General features: G+C 36.7%; 1 non-coding gene across 1 annotated transcript; it reads right to left on the bottom strand.

Moving 5' to 3' along the window:
• Positions 1 to 11,572: 11,572 nt before the first annotated feature.
• LOC121205194 (small nucleolar RNA R71) lies at positions 11,573 to 11,679 on the bottom strand. Its single transcript, XR_005900279.1, has one exon. It is a non-coding gene; the product is annotated as a small nucleolar RNA R71 (small nucleolar RNA).
• Between the last annotated feature and the right edge of the window lie 6,054 nt (positions 11,680 to 17,733).

Genomic DNA, 17,733 nt, shown 5'->3' with positions numbered 1-17,733 from the left:
GTCCATAAAGTTCATTCCACTAGTCTCACCATTTTCTCGTGCATTTGGGTTGGACTCACCTGCGCTTATATGACTATGCACATATCTCTGATCGAGGTCATTAGGGGTTAAGTCGAATAGGAAAAACATTCCTCCCCTATTAATTGCTCACTTTGGGAATCATGGCCACATTTGAACACTTCTATTTTTCCATCGATTGTAACACCCCTTACCCGTGTCTGACACCTTGACAGGATACGAGGCATTATCGAACTTAAACATACACATACATGTAAATTGGGCCATAAAATTTCAACCAATTCAAAAACATTCAAACACATGCATATCGTCCTTATACGAGCCTACGAGGCCCAAAACATACATCAGAGGTGGTTCGGGACTAAACCGAGAATTTTAGAAAAGTTGGGAAAATTTCCCTAATATAGAGTCACACGCCCGTGTAAGACAAGGGACATGCCCGTGTACTCTCGAATGCCTGTGCCTTCCGGCTGTGTAGCTCTCTGACTATGACGTCAGTACCAATTTAGGGTCACACGACCGTATCACACTCTCGTGTGGCCGGACCATGTGGTCAATTAAAAATAAATGAATTTTTCATAAAATGGTGCAGACTTCACACAGCCAGAGTACACGCCCATGTGGGTAGGCCGTGCCTCTCACACGACCAGACACATGCTCGTGTCTTAGCCCGTGTGTTTACTACTAGGCATACTGACTTGCAAAATTTTGGTGTAGGGGACACACGGCCATTCACCACGCTTGTGGGCAGACATTGTGTCACACCGGTCTAGACACATGCTCGTGTGTCTACCCATGTGGACCATTTAAAGGCTATTTTTCAAGCCGATTGTCACCGTCAATCATTCATACACTCAAACATATTTCATAGCATGCAGCATGACATATTTAGACACTTATATATTCAACATCATGGCACTTTCACACCTCATAATGTCGTTCTGCTACAAATTCAATTAGTCACACCATTTGGAAGCATTCCACACCAATTTCATGCATAATCAAATTTGTTACCATAGCCTCAAATAACAAATTCATGTCTATAGTCATTTTAAGTCATTCCTTATTTCCAAGTACTTAATTCATTCCTCTTCACATATCCATCAAACAAACCACATAGCACATCATCAAGGCATTAACACATGCATGCATGAATAATTAGACATTACAACCCAATAATCAATTATGAGCCATATCACATGGCTATTACAAAATGAATTATCAAAATCATAGGCCTCACAATTTGGACAAATAGCATGACACATATCACAAAATGACCAAGTCCCCTATACATGCCACACTCAAAATAACAATTTCACTATACCCAATATCTTTTGATAGTGTGATCGAATACTCCGACAGCTTGGCAGAACTACAAAGGATGGAAAGAGAGGGGTAAGCATTAAAGCTTGGTAAGTCCACATGCAAATAATATGCAATGATAGTATGTAATTAACATGCAAAGACATAGTAACACATATATAAGGATTATTCATAATTTAACCTTTTGACTTACTTATCATAAGTACATATATACTTTCTCATCACCAAATCATTCTTTATCGAGGCATTATCATGGGTTTAGCATCCATACCTGTACTCATCGTAGTATATCATATAACATACCTCTTTAACATGCCTCCTAGGGACTTTCATCACATCCATTTCATCACCCGTTGAACACTCGAAATATTATTGGATACGCGAAAAACTTGCACATTACTGCCACATATACATACGTAGCCAAAGCTACCTCATAACATGTAATGCTCATAAAGGAGCTACTCACGGGTTTGCTCATATAAGCTATTGATCAAGGTGTAACTACACGGGCTGCTCACATAAGTTGTTAGGTATCCAATCCATTCAAGGATTACCTAGCCACTGGTAGGACACACAAGACCATTGCTTGAAACCCAATTACGTGTATCGCATCCATAGTGAACTCGAACCAACTCAACGAGCTCAGATGCCACATATATATCATGAACCCAGACCAACTTAGAGAGTTTGGATTTCTTAATTCCTAGTGACATGTCACTTGTATCCTAGACTATTCCTAAGGTTCAAATGGGATTTTCCTCACTTGCACATGGTATACTTTGTCGTACTTGCTCGTGATGTCGTATGTAACGACCATGATATCATTTATGCTTTCGTAACAACCAATAAGCATATAACTCATAACAATAAGAAAAATTCATCACATAATATCAAAACATTAAAACATGCTACAACACCACATTATTTGCATATGAACTTACCTCGGTACAAAATGATGATAATCGAGCCTATTCTTCGAAAACTTTATTCTTTCCTCGATTAAGACCCGTATCTCGTTTTTCTTGATTTATAGTGCCAAATTTAACTTGTTTAATAATCACATTGTCCAAATCTATCCATAATTCATACTTTGATGAAATTACCTTTTTACCCCTAACTTTTCACTTATTTACAATTTAGTCCCTAGGCTCGTAAATGAAATGCATGCATTTTCTTTGTTACCCAAGTCTAGCCAATCCTATACCATGCTCAATTAGCCTACATTTTCCTTTATTCACATTTTTACTACTCACTTTTACACTTTACAAACAATTCCCCTTTTTGGTGTTTCACTAAAAATCACCTAGTAAAAGATGCTTATCATGCATCAAACATTCATATTCCTCCATTAATCATCAAAATACATGCATGTTACACATGGATCAAATTTTATACATGAATCCTAGCTCAAAATATACCTAGAAATGGGTAGATCCTGTTCAAAGACTTTAAAATACAAGAACATTAAAAATGGGGCTAGGGTTTGTTCAACATTTCAAGCTTGATTGTAAGTAATCCCTAGCCCCATTTTAATGTTCTTTGTATTTTAAAGTCTTTGAAACAGGATCTACCCATTTCTAGGTATATTTTGAGCTAGGATTCATGTATAAAATTTGATCCATGTGTAACATGCATGTATTTTGATGATTAATGGAGGAATATGAATGTTTGATGCATGATAAGCATCTTTTACTAGGTGATTTTAGTGAAAACACCAAAAAGGGGAATTGTTTGTAAAAGTGTAAAAGTGAGTAGTAAAAATGTGAAATAAAGGAAAATGTAGGCTAATATGAGCATGGTATAGGATGGCTAGACTTGGGTAACAAAGAAAATGCATGCATTTCATTTACGAGCCTAGGGACTAAATTGTAATAAGTGAAAAGTTAGGGGTAAAAAGGTAATTTCATCAAAGTATGAATATGGATAGATTTGGACAATGTGATTATTAAACAAGTTAAATTTGGCACTATAAATCAAGAAAAACGAGATACGGGTCTTAATCGAGGAAAGAATAAAGTTTTCGAAGAATAGGCTCGATTATCATCATTTTGTACCGAGGTAAGTTCATATGCAAATAATGTGGTGTTGTAGCATGTTTTTAATGTTTTGATATTATGTGATGAATTTTTCTTATTGTTATGAGTTATATGCTTATTGGTTGTTACGAAAGCATAAATGATATCATGGTCGTTACATACGACATCACGAGCAAGTACGACAAAGTATACCATGTGCAAGTGAGGAAAATCCCATTTGAACCTTAGGAATAGTCTAGGATACAAGTGACATGTCACTAGGAATTAAGAAATCCAAACTCTCTAAGTTGGTCTGGGTTCATGATATATATGTGGCATCTGAGCTCGTTGAGTTGGTTCGAGTTCACTATGGATGCGATACACGTAATTGGGTTTCAAGCAATGGTCTGTGTGTCCTACCAGTGGCTAGGTAATCCTTGAATGGATTGGATACCTAACAACTTATGTGAGCAGCCCGTGTAGTTACACCTTGATCAATAGCTTATATGAGCAAACCCGTGAGTAGCTCCTTTATGAGCATTACATGTTATGAGGTAGCTTTGGCTACGTATGTATATGTGGCAGTAATGTGCAAGTTTTTCGCGTATCCAATAATATTTCGAGTGTTCAACGGGTGATGAAATGGATGTGATGAAAGTCCCTAGGAGGGCATGTTAAAGAGGTATGGTTATATGATATACTACGATGAGTACAGGTATGGATGCTAAACCCATGAATAATGCCTCGATAAAGAATGATTTGTGATGAGAAAGTAATATGTACTTATGATAAGTAAGTCAAAAGGTTTAAATATGAATAATCCTTATATATGTGTTACTATGTCTTTGCATGTTAATTACATACTATCATTGCATATTATTTGCATGTGGACTTACCAAGCTTTAATGCTTACCCCCTCTCTTTCCATCCTTTGTAGTTCTGCCAAGCTGTCGGAGTATTCGATCACACTATCAAAGAATATTGGGTATAGTGAAATTGTTATTTTGAGTGTGGCATGTATAGGGGACTTGGTCATTTTGTGATATGTGTCATGCTATTTGTCCAAATTGTGAAGGCCTATGATTTTGATAATTCATTTTGTAATAGCCATGTGATATGGCTCATAATTGATTATTGGGTTGTAATGTCTAATTATTCATGCATGCATGTGTTAATGCCTTGATGATGTGCTATGTGGTTTGTTTGATGGATATGTGAAGAGGAATGAATTAAGTACTTGGAAATAAGGAATGACTTAAAATGACTATAGACATGAATTTGTTATTTGAGGCTATGGTAACAAATTTGATTATGCATGAAATTGGTGTGGAATGCTTCCAAATGGTGTGACTAATTGAATTTGTAGCAGAACGACATTATGAAGGTGTGAAAGTGCCATGATGTTGAATATATAAGTGTCTAAATATGTCATGCTGCATGCTATGAAATATGTTTGAGTGTATGAATGATTGACGGTGACAATCGGCTTGAAAAATAGCCTTTAAATGGTCCACATGGGTAGACACACGAGCATGTGTCTAGACCGTGTGTGACACAATGTCTGCCCCACAAGCGTGGTGAATGGCCGTGTGTCCCCTACACCAAAATTTTGCAAGTCAGTATGCCTAGTAGTAAACACACGGGCTAAGACACGAGCATGTGTCTTGGTCGTGTGAGAGGCACGGCCTACCCACATGGGCGTGTACTCTGGCTGTGTGAAGTCTGCACCATTTTATGAAAAATTCATTTATTTTTAATTGACCACATGGTCCGGCCACACGAGAGTGTGATACGGTCGTGTGACCCTAAATTGGTACTGACGTCATAGTCAGAGAGCTACACAGCCGGAAGGCACAGGCATTCGAGAGTACACGGGCATGTCCCTTGTCTTACACGGGCGTGTGACTCTATATTAGGGAAATTTCCCAAACTTTCTAAAATTCTCGGTTTAGTCCCGAACCACCTCTGATGTATGTTTTGGGCCTCGTAGGCTCGTATAAGGGACGATATGCATGTGTTTGAATGTTTTTGAATTGGTTGAAATTTTATGGCCCAATTTTACATGTATGTGTATGTTTAAGTTCGATAATGCCTCGTATCCTGTCAAGGTGTCAGACACGGGTAAGGGGTGTTACAATCGATGGAAAAATAGAAGTGTTCAAATGTGGCCATGATTCCCAAAGTGAGCAATTAATAGGGGAGGAATGTTTTTTCCTATTCGACTTAACCCCTAATGACCTCGATCAGAGATATGTGCATAGTCATATAAGCGCAGGTGAGTCCAACCCAAATGCACGAGAAAAATGGTGAGACCTAGGTGGAAATGAACTTTATTGGACGGACGGGATGATCGACAAAGACAAAAAAAAAGAAAAAAAAAAAAAAAAAAAAAAAAAAAAAAAAAAAAAAAAAAAAAAAAAAAAAAAAAAAAAAAAAAGACAATGTGGAAAACATAGACAGAAGGGAGCGACACAGAAGGCCTATTTGCAACACACCAAATTGAAACCAAAAAGAAGAGCATCTCAAGGTTCATGTCGCGACACACACCCTCTATGTCACGACACACATAATGAATCAACAAACTTTCCTCTTTTCACGAAAACCAAATCTTCATAGATTGCCTAAGATTCACAGTAAATATGCCCTAAAATCCTCTATAAAAGTATATGGAATGGTAACAAACATCCTAAGCCACCCAAGAAAAATCTTTATTGTTATCTCATGAAATTCGAATGCTTTTCCTCTTCAAAACCATGCTAAACCATATTCTCAATTACAAGTTTCGGTAACTTCATTGAAATAAAAGCAAAGGAAAGGAAGTTTAAGTGTCACCTCCGGGAGATTGAGAGAAAAGCACCCCTTCAAGAAAATAATTTAAAGAGGATTTGAATCCTTGTTCTCACTAAAGAAGAGACTCTGGATATAATTCGTTACCACCAATGGGAGGAATTTGTTAACGCCCCATAAAACCTGTAAACATACCGATTGTTCAAGAATGCTATGCCGCACTGAAAGAGGTCCATCTAAAACTATCAGAAGACACATTACGGTCACAAATAAAGTTCAAGGAAAAAAATTTGTTTCCCCATCAGTGCTTTCTAAATATTATTACGTTCCGTTATATTTGTACAATTTAGTACAAGGAACTGACTTGACGTTTTTCTAGAATGTAGACATGGACATGATGATTATCCAGGTATTAACTGACAGAAGCTGGGAATGGAAACGTCATCTGGGGATAGATTACCCAACATCATTCTAGCAAGTGTAGTTATCACCAAAATTAAGGATATGTTTACAATTTATCAGCAGTCGAATTTGCCTTGCGGTATATATGTCTAACATTGATACTTCTTAAGTCACCTATATGTTCTTATGCAACAAGAAAGAATCTATGTTGGGACATGGATATACTGGAGCATGATCTGTTGTGTCCAAAAAGAGAAGGTTGAACTACTCTTCCCTCATCTAGCAATAGCACTATGTAAGCAAGCAAAGGTACCGATAAGACGTTGGGGACGTGTCTTGCAACCAAAAACAACCTAGTGTAGAGCTCTATAGGAAAGATTGGAAGCACAAAGGGATGAGTCGAGCAAGCAAAACCAAGGTGTAAATGAATTAACGGATATAGAATGGATAATTCATTGGATGCAAGAGGCGGGACCAAATTACGAAGACCACACAAGGAAAAACAGCTTACGAGTACCACAATTTCTTGGTACTAAATACCATGACAAAGTAAGGACTAGCAAGAACGAGGAAGAAGAACTGGAAGAAGAGGAGGAACCCTCCGAAAAAAGAAAAGGAAGATACGACCATAAATTCCATCTAAATCGAAACAATTTTTTTTCAGACTTATTTATTATTTGTTTTAAGACTTGGATATTTTATTTTTAGTTGGACAATTTTTAATTTTCAAGATTAGATTTTTAATTTATTAGGTAGTTTGTAGTTTTATTTTTTATGTAGGATCTTCGCAATTGTTGTTCGGCACTACAATATTTGATCTTCATTTGCGAGAAGGAGACCACCCACCAAAATCCAAGGACTTTTCAAGCTTATTTGGTAATCTCTTTCCTTTATTTATTATTTGCACATTATAGACAATGTGTAATAGTTGACTTTCAATGATATTGGGAATAGTGGTTTGAGATCACTAAATTCGACAATAAACTCATAAATTTAATTATTTAATAATTATGAGTCAAATGTGATTTTTGAGAGATTTTTAAATTAGTAATTTGTGTTTTATAAAGATTTATTAAGTCAAGAAATTGAGGAAAATAGGTATTGAGATTTCGATTTTATAAATCAAGCCGTAAATATTTTTATAAATATTTACGAAGTATCAATAAGGTAATATTAAAATTTCGTCAGAAAATTTTAACGTTTGGGTGGTTAATTAAATAAAAAGGACTAAATTGAAAAAGGTGTAAAAGTTGCTAAAAGGATTAAATAGCTCAATTGTCAGATGAGGAAGGATCTAAAGTGAAAATAAGCCCAAAGGAGATATTTTTGGCGGCAATAGTTGAGAAAAATCAGGAAATGGATGAAATAATGGCAAAATTAGAAAATTGCCAAAATTAACTAAATAACAATGGGACCAGATGGAAATATCTAGAATTCTCTTCAATTCTCTTCATTTTCATCAGCTGAAAAATAGCCATGGAAGAGGTTTCAAGCTGGTTTTCACACTCTAGCTTCATGTAAGTTTAATTATTGCTTCTCCTTGAAATTTCTATGTTTTTGGACTTTTACAATTGGGTCCAACTTACTATTTCATTAGTTTTTTATTCCATGGCTAATTTTTAAAGTTTTTATGGATGAGTGCTGGAAGCATATGATGAATAAACATATATTTGAAGCTTTAATTTTGATATATGATAATTTTATCAAGTAAAATTGATGGAAATTGATTTTAAGACCTAATTGTGAAAAAGTTTGGAAATAGGGTCTAGTGCTAAAGTTCTAATTTCAAGGGTGATGAAGTAGTTCAAAATGATAGAATAAAGTATTAATTGATAAAAATTAGCTCAATTGAGGGGTTAATTGAGCAACGACTGAATTGTATGAATTGTGAAATTTGGGGCAAAATGGAAATCAACATTTTGCACTAAAACTGTTTTGGACAGCAGCAGTAGTCTAACTTTGAAAATCACCAAAAATTTTAGAAATCGAATTAGAGGATGAATAAAATATGAAATAAAATATTATTTAGTCTAGTATCTTATAGAAAAAACAATAAAAGCAATGAAATTGTAAATCGTGAGATATAATAAATTTTGTTAGACAAGGTCAGAATAATTTCGGGTTCCCCTATTTTGATTTGGGAAAATCATTAAAAATTGTAAAAAAATAATTATGGGTTATAATTATATGATTAAAATCCATAATGAGTCTATTTCAAAAGAAACAAACAAGAACATCATCTGAGTTTATATAAGGAGATAATTAATTTTAGTAAAGAAAGGTCAAAGCTGTTAAACAGCAAAATAGGGGTAAATTTGAAGAATAAACTTTATTTATTGGATAATCTAAATTCTGAAAATTTTATGGTAAGAAGATATGCAAGTCTAATTTCAGGTAAAATTAGCGGATCTTAATTTGGATTTCTTTAGCTCCAGATATAAATAATTTAGTGTCTATGACATGGGTGGATAGCTTGAATATTCACATAAGTAATTAGTGAAAATTATGGATAAGGTTACTTACAAGGGTGTTACTTATACCAAGGATGTGGATGGAGAGGAGGAGGAAAAATATATTAATGGATTGTGTATAAATTGATCACATGCCTGATTATAAACAATAAACGTTGAATTAGTAATGATATAATGTTTTATTTCATATGTTCATTATTAAATTGTAAATGTTGAAAAGTATGAAAATTGAACTAAATGTTCAAATTGAGTGGAACGCAGGGTTGTGTACTTTCGTTCAGTGGCTAAGATGAATTGACGGAAAAGACCATGGTTGGACCATGGCAACATGTGATATGTGATTTCCGTATAAGACCATAGCTGGGCTATGGCATCGGAGAGATGTGATTATGTGCTTCCGTATAAGACCATATCTGGGATATGACATCGGTGTGATATATGCTACTGTATAAGACCATATCTGGGATATGGCATTGATAAATCATAATTTATACATATTTTTACCCCATGCTTAACACATTTTATGGATGATTTTTCCTTAGAATTGGTGAATTTGATACTCTTAATGCCTTAATTTCATGTTTTATACTTAGGCGAGCATAGAAGAGTGAAAGGAACGAGAAACGGGCCAAAAACGGAGAAAATGGGCCAACGTACAAAATCAACATGGCTTGGACTTCCTTACACAGGTAGACCAAACGGCCGTGTCAATTTGGCAGAATCAAAATACGACTCACATGGGTAGAACACATGCCCGTGCCATTCTAACAGGCTCGAGCACGGCCTGAAGTAATCGCACACGGGCGTGTCCCTACCGAGCCCAAGTTGAGTCCAATTCAGAAAAAACCAATTTTAATGGTTATTAGGCATTCCAAAGCCTATAAATACACCCTAAAGAAGGAGGAAAAGGACACACACAGAGAAGAAGCAGGGAACTGCTCAAGGAAGCCGATTGATCCATCTCAGAAGCCGGATTAATCATCAAGACTGAAGATCTCCCCTCAATTTCCCTTCAGGAGTTCTGGGTTTTCTTTATGTTTTGTATTCATTATTTTTCTAAGATGTTTTCCTTTATAGTTATGAACTAAATCCCCTAGATACCTAAGGGGAATGAAACCTAAGACGAATCTTGTTATTATTTTCTGAATTGTATGATAAATATTTGACTTGTTCTTAATTATGTGTTCTTAATTACTGTTTGATATTCCAGGATATTGATTCAAGTTAAGCTCTTATTCAGAGGAGGAATAGACCCTGTCTAAGAGTACATTTGTCATAATTAAGCGGAGTTGGTTGCACGCCTAGAGATAGGGTGACAAGATTTTGCCAGATTAGGGTGAAACCTAATAAGGGGATCCATAGATCGAGTTAATGCAATCCTAGGGAGTTAATTAGAAAGAGATTTCAGTTATTCAACCTAGGGTTAGACGTTGTTAGTCTCGAGAGGGATAATAATATAACTTAGGGATTTCTATGGATCAAGTCAAATGAATAAATAGTCCGATTCAGAGTCAAATAACAGGTGAAGTCTAGGTGGATTTTTCCTTAAGTATTGTCTTAATCAATCGAGTTTTCCAAAAGTCATTGCCCAATTCTATTTTCTGTGATTTCTTAGTTTAGTTAATTAGTTAGTTAAAACAAACCCCATTATTCTTAGGCTAGATAATAAAAAGACAGTCATTACTAGTACTTTTAGTTCCTTTGGGTTCGACAATCCGGTCTTGCTAAAACTATACTACTGTTTGATAGGTACACTTGCCTTCATCGTGATAATAGTTAGTTTCAAGAACGATTCATTATAAATTTATAAAACTTATCACATGAATATCACGACCAAGTTTTGGCGCCGTTGCCGGGGAACTAAGATATTAGGAACACCCAATTTTTATTACTTTAGCCATTTATTTTCTTGCAAGTTAATTTTATTTTTATTTTTATTATTATTTAATTTACTTTCTCTTTCTCTTGGCAGGTTTTTATAGTTTATGACTAGAAGAAACCCGTCAGGACCACTACTTTTTGACGAAGAAATCGATCGCACAATTCGCAGAAACCAAAAAGAAACAAGACGAAGCTTAAGATACACAGAGAACGAGCAAGAGGATGATATTCAAACCCCAATCGAGGAGATGGCTGAAAACCAAGAAAATCCGCTACCTCCTGCGATTGCTGTTAATCAGAATCCTGCTCCGTGTACTATGTATGATTATGCTAAACCTACTTTAACAAGAACTGAGTCGACTATAGTTAGGCCTGCTATTGCTGCGAATAATTTGAACTAAAACATAACCCTATCAAATGATACAAAAATTTGTTCAGTTTGATGGTTTGCAGGATGAGGATCCAAACACTCACTTGGAAAATTTCCTGGAATTCTACGATACATTTAAAATTCATGGCGTTTCTGACGATGTCATTCGTCTTCGGTTATTCCCTTTTTCATTGAGGAACAAAGCTAAACAGTTGTTGAACTTGTTACCACGAAGGTCAATTACTACTTGGGAACAAATAACCAAAAATTTTTTATTAAAATATTTTCCACCGGCTAAAACAGCCAAATTAGGTAATGATATCTCTTAGTTTGTGCAGATGGACTTAGAAACTCTTTACGATGCATGGGAGAGATACAAGGACCTACTGCGTAGGTGTCCTCACCATGGATTACCTCTATGGTTGTAAGTTCAAACATTCTACAATGGTGTAAACCCTCGACAAGACAGATGATTGATGCAGCAGACGGAGGAACCATCAATAACAAAACACCTGAAGAGGCTTACGAATTTATTGAAGAGATGTCACTAAATAACTATCAGTGGTAAGTCATGAGGACTAAGCCAACTAAAACAGCAGGCGTTTATAACGTCGATTCAGTTACTATGTTGTCAAACCAGGTAGAACTTCTAAACAAAAAGATTGATGGTTTACTTGGTTCTTCGCAGGTACATCCAGTGATGAGGTGCGATTCGAATGGAGGAGGAGCATGCACAGAATATCAACCCTTCAAACCTAGCATCGAGGAGGAACAAGTCCAATATATGGGTAACAATAACTCTAGATCCCAAAATGGTCCATATAGTAACACTTATAATGAAGGATGGAAGAACCATCCCAATTTCTCATGGGGCGGTCAAGGAAATCAAAGGCCACAACATCCTCCGGGTTTTCAACAACCACCCTATCAACAGGAAAAGAAATTGAACCTTGAAGAGATGCTATCTAAATTTATTTCGGTGTCAGAAACTCGCTTCCAGAACATCGAGACAGCACTTAAAAATCAACAAGCATCGAGCCAAGGGCTCGAAACTCAGATAGCTCAGCTGTCCAAACTAATCTCCGAACGACCACAAGGTAGCTTGCCAAGTAATACTGAACCCAACCCATGGGAACAACTCAATGCAATCAATGTTCAAGATGAAGAAGGATTCATTGAGCCTGAGCCAGAACCAAGGCAAGAAACTGAGATAAGCAAAGGTAAAGGTGAGGTAAACCACAATGAGCAGAAACCGATGCCAAACGCAATGAAATTTTTAAAGGAGCTTTTAGCAAATAAGTAGAAGTTGGACAAGGCGTCGCATGTAGAGCTAAACACAGTTTGCTCAGCTATTCTACAGAATAAACTACCCAGCAAATTGAAAGATCTAAGGAGTTTTACAATTTCTTACTTAATTGGTAGTTTAGATGTTAATAATGCATTAGCTGATTTAGGGGCTAGTATTAACGTCATGCCCTACAAAATGTTCAAACAATTAGGTCTTGGGAAACCCAAACAGACTAGGATGAGCATTCAATTAGCAGATAAAACTATAAGATTTTCTAGGGGTGTTATTGAAGATGTGCTAGTTAAAATCGAAAAATTTATATTTCCCGTTGACTTCATTGTTCTAGACATAGAGGAGGAAAGCAACACTCCTTTGATTTAAGGAAGGCCCTTTTAGCAACTGTTAAAACGATTATTGATGTTGGCACAGGTGAGCTCACACTTCGTGTGGGAGACGAAATAATCACCCTTTAAGCTCGCAATTCTGGCAACACATCGAAAATTGAAGGTGATCGTTTAAACCATTCTACTAAAACTGACAATATAGTGCAACCTACTTTGCAAGAAATGAGTCTGAAGGAAGTACATGTGTCATTCTCAAGCAATAGTAAAGGACCTATTCATGAAGAACGAAGGCTACAAATTGAAGAGCTAGATGAATGGCAGAAGCATAAACCGAGAACACACGATAAACCAAAACTACACCAGGATGAGCTCAATACCTTTCCAAATCAACTTAAGGTTGGAGGTAAAGTTTTATTAGATGCCGCAGATCCTCACATTGTCACTGCCAAACCGAATGAAGAAATTCCTCTTACGGTACTTAGCATTTTTCCATTCGGTACAGTTGAGGTAAGTCATCCCAAGTTCGGCACTTTAAGGTAAACAATACTCGCCTAAAACCTTATTTTGATGAGATTCACAGCAGGAATGAGGAGTATAAACTCCTCGAACCATCATGACCATTCAATGGAGAGGTAAGTCGAGCTTAGACTATAAATAAGTGCTTCTCGAGCGGTAACCCAAGCACTAACTGTATTAACTTTTTAAAATTTTAGTGTTTAAACACCTAACTTACTAGCGGAGCTCTTGAATACAGGCTTCACACACAGACACGGCCTAGCACACGGGCGTACCTTAGGCCTTGTGGAAACAGGGCAAAAATTTCCCTAAACATGGGCTACGATAAATCGCCACTGTCGTGCGACATGGCCGTGGGCGAACCTGCCAAAACAACACGGGCGTACGACATGCCCGTGCCTGGAAACCGAGGCTGAACCTGTCAAATTAACATGGGCGTGCGACACGCCCGTGCCAAGTACCCGTGGTCAAACCTGTTAAATTAACACGGGCGTGGGCCTACATACATGGGTGTGGGAGAAGCGAACGAAGACAGACACGGCCGTACAACACGACCGTGTGCATCCACACACCAAAGGTACACTGGCGTGGGCCAATTGCCAGACGTGCCCAAATTTAAAATTCGCGAGTCACACGGGAAAAAATTGGGGAACACGGGCGTGTTCCATGGCTGTGTACCCCAAAATCTATAAATAGGTTGCACTATTCATTGTCTTCTTCACCCAAAAACCCTAACCCTAGCCGCTCCAAGGCATCGGCTCTCCCTCCATCCCTGAGGTACCTACACGCCATTTTGGCTCACACGATAATAGGAAGGCGAGAGAGCACTGGTGTCGTCAGCACTCACGATGCCTACTTTCTATGGTGTATGTCGCACAGGCACGTCATAGCCCTTGCTTATTTCATTGCCCTCGCCATTCAGCACCAGACGGAGCGGCATAGGAAGGGGGTCATCTCCATTGGCCTCTATGTTACTCGGTTGGCTCAACACTTCAAGCTCTTCAACACCATGGCCCAAGAATCATCTTGACCCTCATTGGCCAGATGTCTTCATAAGGCATCTCAAGCATGCTAAGCATGAGGATGATCGAAAAGTGCTAAGGAACCTACCCTTCCTAATATTGTCTCGCCCAATCTACCGAGGAGGAGGCCCCCGAGTACATTACTGACGATGTCCTCCACGTCACGAGGACCCACCATCTCAGCCGGCACCACCCTCTCGTCCAGTTCATTCGGCGGCTTCAATTACGCTGACATCTCTGAGCACTTAACTCGATTCGAGCAGCAATGTTTTCAGCGCTTTAATCACATTGATGCTGCACTACACTAGATTTTCCAGCAGTTCCACATCTCATCGCCACCCTTACCTTGCCAACCATTTAGTGATGAAGATGTTTAAAAACTTTTATTTATTATTTTATGTTTTTACTTTTATTTTATTTTAAGACTACTTTTTATTTTTCTTTCACCTTATTTTTATTAGGACTTATAATTATTATTTTACAATTTTTAATTTTGGCTAATTCATATTGAGTACTTACCCTTCCTTATATATTTCCTAAAAGAGCTCCTGATTCTATCACAGTTATAAAGAGCTCCAAAGCTCACTATTACTCAGGGACTCGAAACTCCACTGAGAAAGGTTCTCCACGACTGCCATGTCCTACTCGACCACGACCATAACCAACTTCAAATATAATATTCTTTTGGCGCAGGACTTATGGACTAATGAACCTCTACCACCGCTGGAGTATCCTCCTCCACCCCTAAGCCATTTAGCGATGAAGATGTTTAAAAACTTTTATTTATTATTTTATGTTTTTACTTTTATTTTATTTTAAGACTACTTTTTATTTTTCTTTCACCTTATTTTTATTAGGACTTATAATTATTATTTTACAATTTTTAATTTTGGCTAATTCATATTAAGTACTTACCCTTCCTTATATATTTCCTAAAAGAGCTCCTAATTCTATCACAGTTATAAAGAGCTCCAAAGCTCACTATTACTCAGGGACTCGAAACTCCACTGGGAAAGGTTCTCCACGACTGCCATGTCCTACTCGACCACGACCATAACCAACTTCAAATATAATATTCTTTTGGCGCAGGACTTATGGACTAATGAACCTCTACCACCGCTGGAGTATCCTCCTCCACCCCTAAGCCATTTAGCGATGAAGATGTTTAAAAACTTTTATTTATTATTTTATGTTTTTACTTTTATTTTATTTTAAGACTACTTTTTATTTTTCTTTCACCTTATTTTTATTAGGACTTATAATTATTATTTTACAATTTTTAATTTTGGCTAATTCATATTGAGTACTTACCCTTCCTTATATATTTCCTAAAAGAGCTCCTGATTCTATCACAGTTATAAAGAGCTCCAAAGCTCACTATTACTCAGGGACTCGAAACTCCACTGGGAAAGGTTCTCCACGACTGCCATGTCCTACTCGACCACGACCATAACCAACTTCAAATATAATATTCTTTTGGCGCAGGACTTATGGACTAATGAACCTCTACCACCGCTGGAGTATCCTCCTCCACCCTAAGCCGATTATTATCCAAACCTCCAGTTCAAGGAAATTCATTCATCACTCAAGAAGTTTCACTTCTCTCACTATCTTATTTTTATATTCTCTTCTATACATCTATCTTTGTACATTGAGGGCAATGTACATATTAAGTGTGAGGGGTATTCATTTTTATATCAGAAAAATCCCTGAATGATTGTCTTATTTTCTTGAAAAACTCTCATATCATGTTTAGGATAAATTTTGATTGCTTTATGATTTTTATTGTTTTATCTTAAATTAAAACGTAGGCATTCATGCATTGATTATTTAAACTTTAAGACATTAGAGAATTAAGCATGATAAGTTTATTTTTAAGAATTTAAAATTTTAGGTTGTTTCCCTAAGGTTAGGTATTATCTTGAGTTGGAATTCACGAGTTTAAACATCAAAAAGCCATAATTTTTGTGAGATCTTGAGCCTTCAAGAGCATCTATTAATTCTTTCATGCTCACTTTCGTTATGAGTGCGTCAGTATTGAACTGTTATTCTAGAACTTGCTTGATTATGCATGTCAAGACCACACTATTTGATTTGATATGGAAAATGAGAAAGGCACTTAGGATTAACTCACTCATGCCATGAAAAGCCTACCTCCACGATTAACCCTTAGTAAACCCTGTTGAGCTAACAAGCCATTTCTTGTATTACCCTCAATATTAACCCATAACTCATTATTGTTGAAATCCCCTAAATTAATTTGATCCCTATTTTTGTCGAGATTTGAGTTTGAAATAATTGCTTAGCTATGTTTTATTCTATTTTGTTATTTGACTTGTTTTAAAAATAAAAATAAAAATGTATACATATTAGTAGTAGTGATCTTTTGAGCTAAAAAAGCTAAATTTTATATTCTGAGAAAAAAGCTCTGTTGTACGCAATTGTTGACTAGTCATTTTTCTAGTTAGGCAATTTTTCAATTCAATCTCGTTTCTAACCCTTTCTTTCAGCTTGTGGCCACACCCCCTAACCAAGCCTCATTACAACCCTCTAAAGACCTTTTGATTGATGTTTCATCTCAATTTATAGTGGTGAAGATTTGATTTTCATGCAAGCCTATGGTAATGACTTTTCATTATTGACTATTCAGTGCTTTTTTTATTGTCCTTAAACACCTCGAGTGATTTGAGTGAATCTTTAGTGAGGATGTGAAACTCTGTGACATTTTGAATCAAAGGTAATTACTTAGACGAGGGGAGACACCTATGTTTTCATGATAAAATACTCAACTTGGAATATTTGAAACTTTGATGTTCTTTCAGTTGAATTTTCAATATATGATTACCTATGGATTATTTTTAGATATTATCGATAGAAATTATAAGTTGAGAAGAATTTATTTTGATTATGAGTTGAGGATTTTGCTTGAGAACAAGCAAATGCTTAAGTGTGGGGGTATTTGATAAACCATGATTTATACATATTTTTACCTCATGCTTAACACATTTTATGGATGATTTTTCCTTAGAATTGGTGAATTCGATGCTCTTAATGCCTTAATTTCATGTTTCATACTTAGGCGAGCATAGGAGAGCGAAAGGAATGAGAAACGGGCCAAAAATAGAGAAAATGGGCCAACATACCAAATCAACACGGCTTGGACTTCCTCACATGGGCAGACCACACGGCCGTGTCAATTTGGTAGAATCGAAGCACGACTCACACGGGTAGAACACACACTCGTGCCATTCTAACAGGCTCGAGCATGGCTTGAAGTAATCGCACACGGGCGTGTC

Source organism: Gossypium hirsutum, chromosome A08 (assembly GCF_007990345.1).
Source record: "Gossypium hirsutum isolate 1008001.06 chromosome A08, Gossypium_hirsutum_v2.1, whole genome shotgun sequence".
Lineage (NCBI taxonomy): Eukaryota > Viridiplantae > Streptophyta > Magnoliopsida > Malvales > Malvaceae > Gossypium > Gossypium hirsutum.
This window is presented reverse-complemented; position numbering and strand designations above follow the sequence as displayed.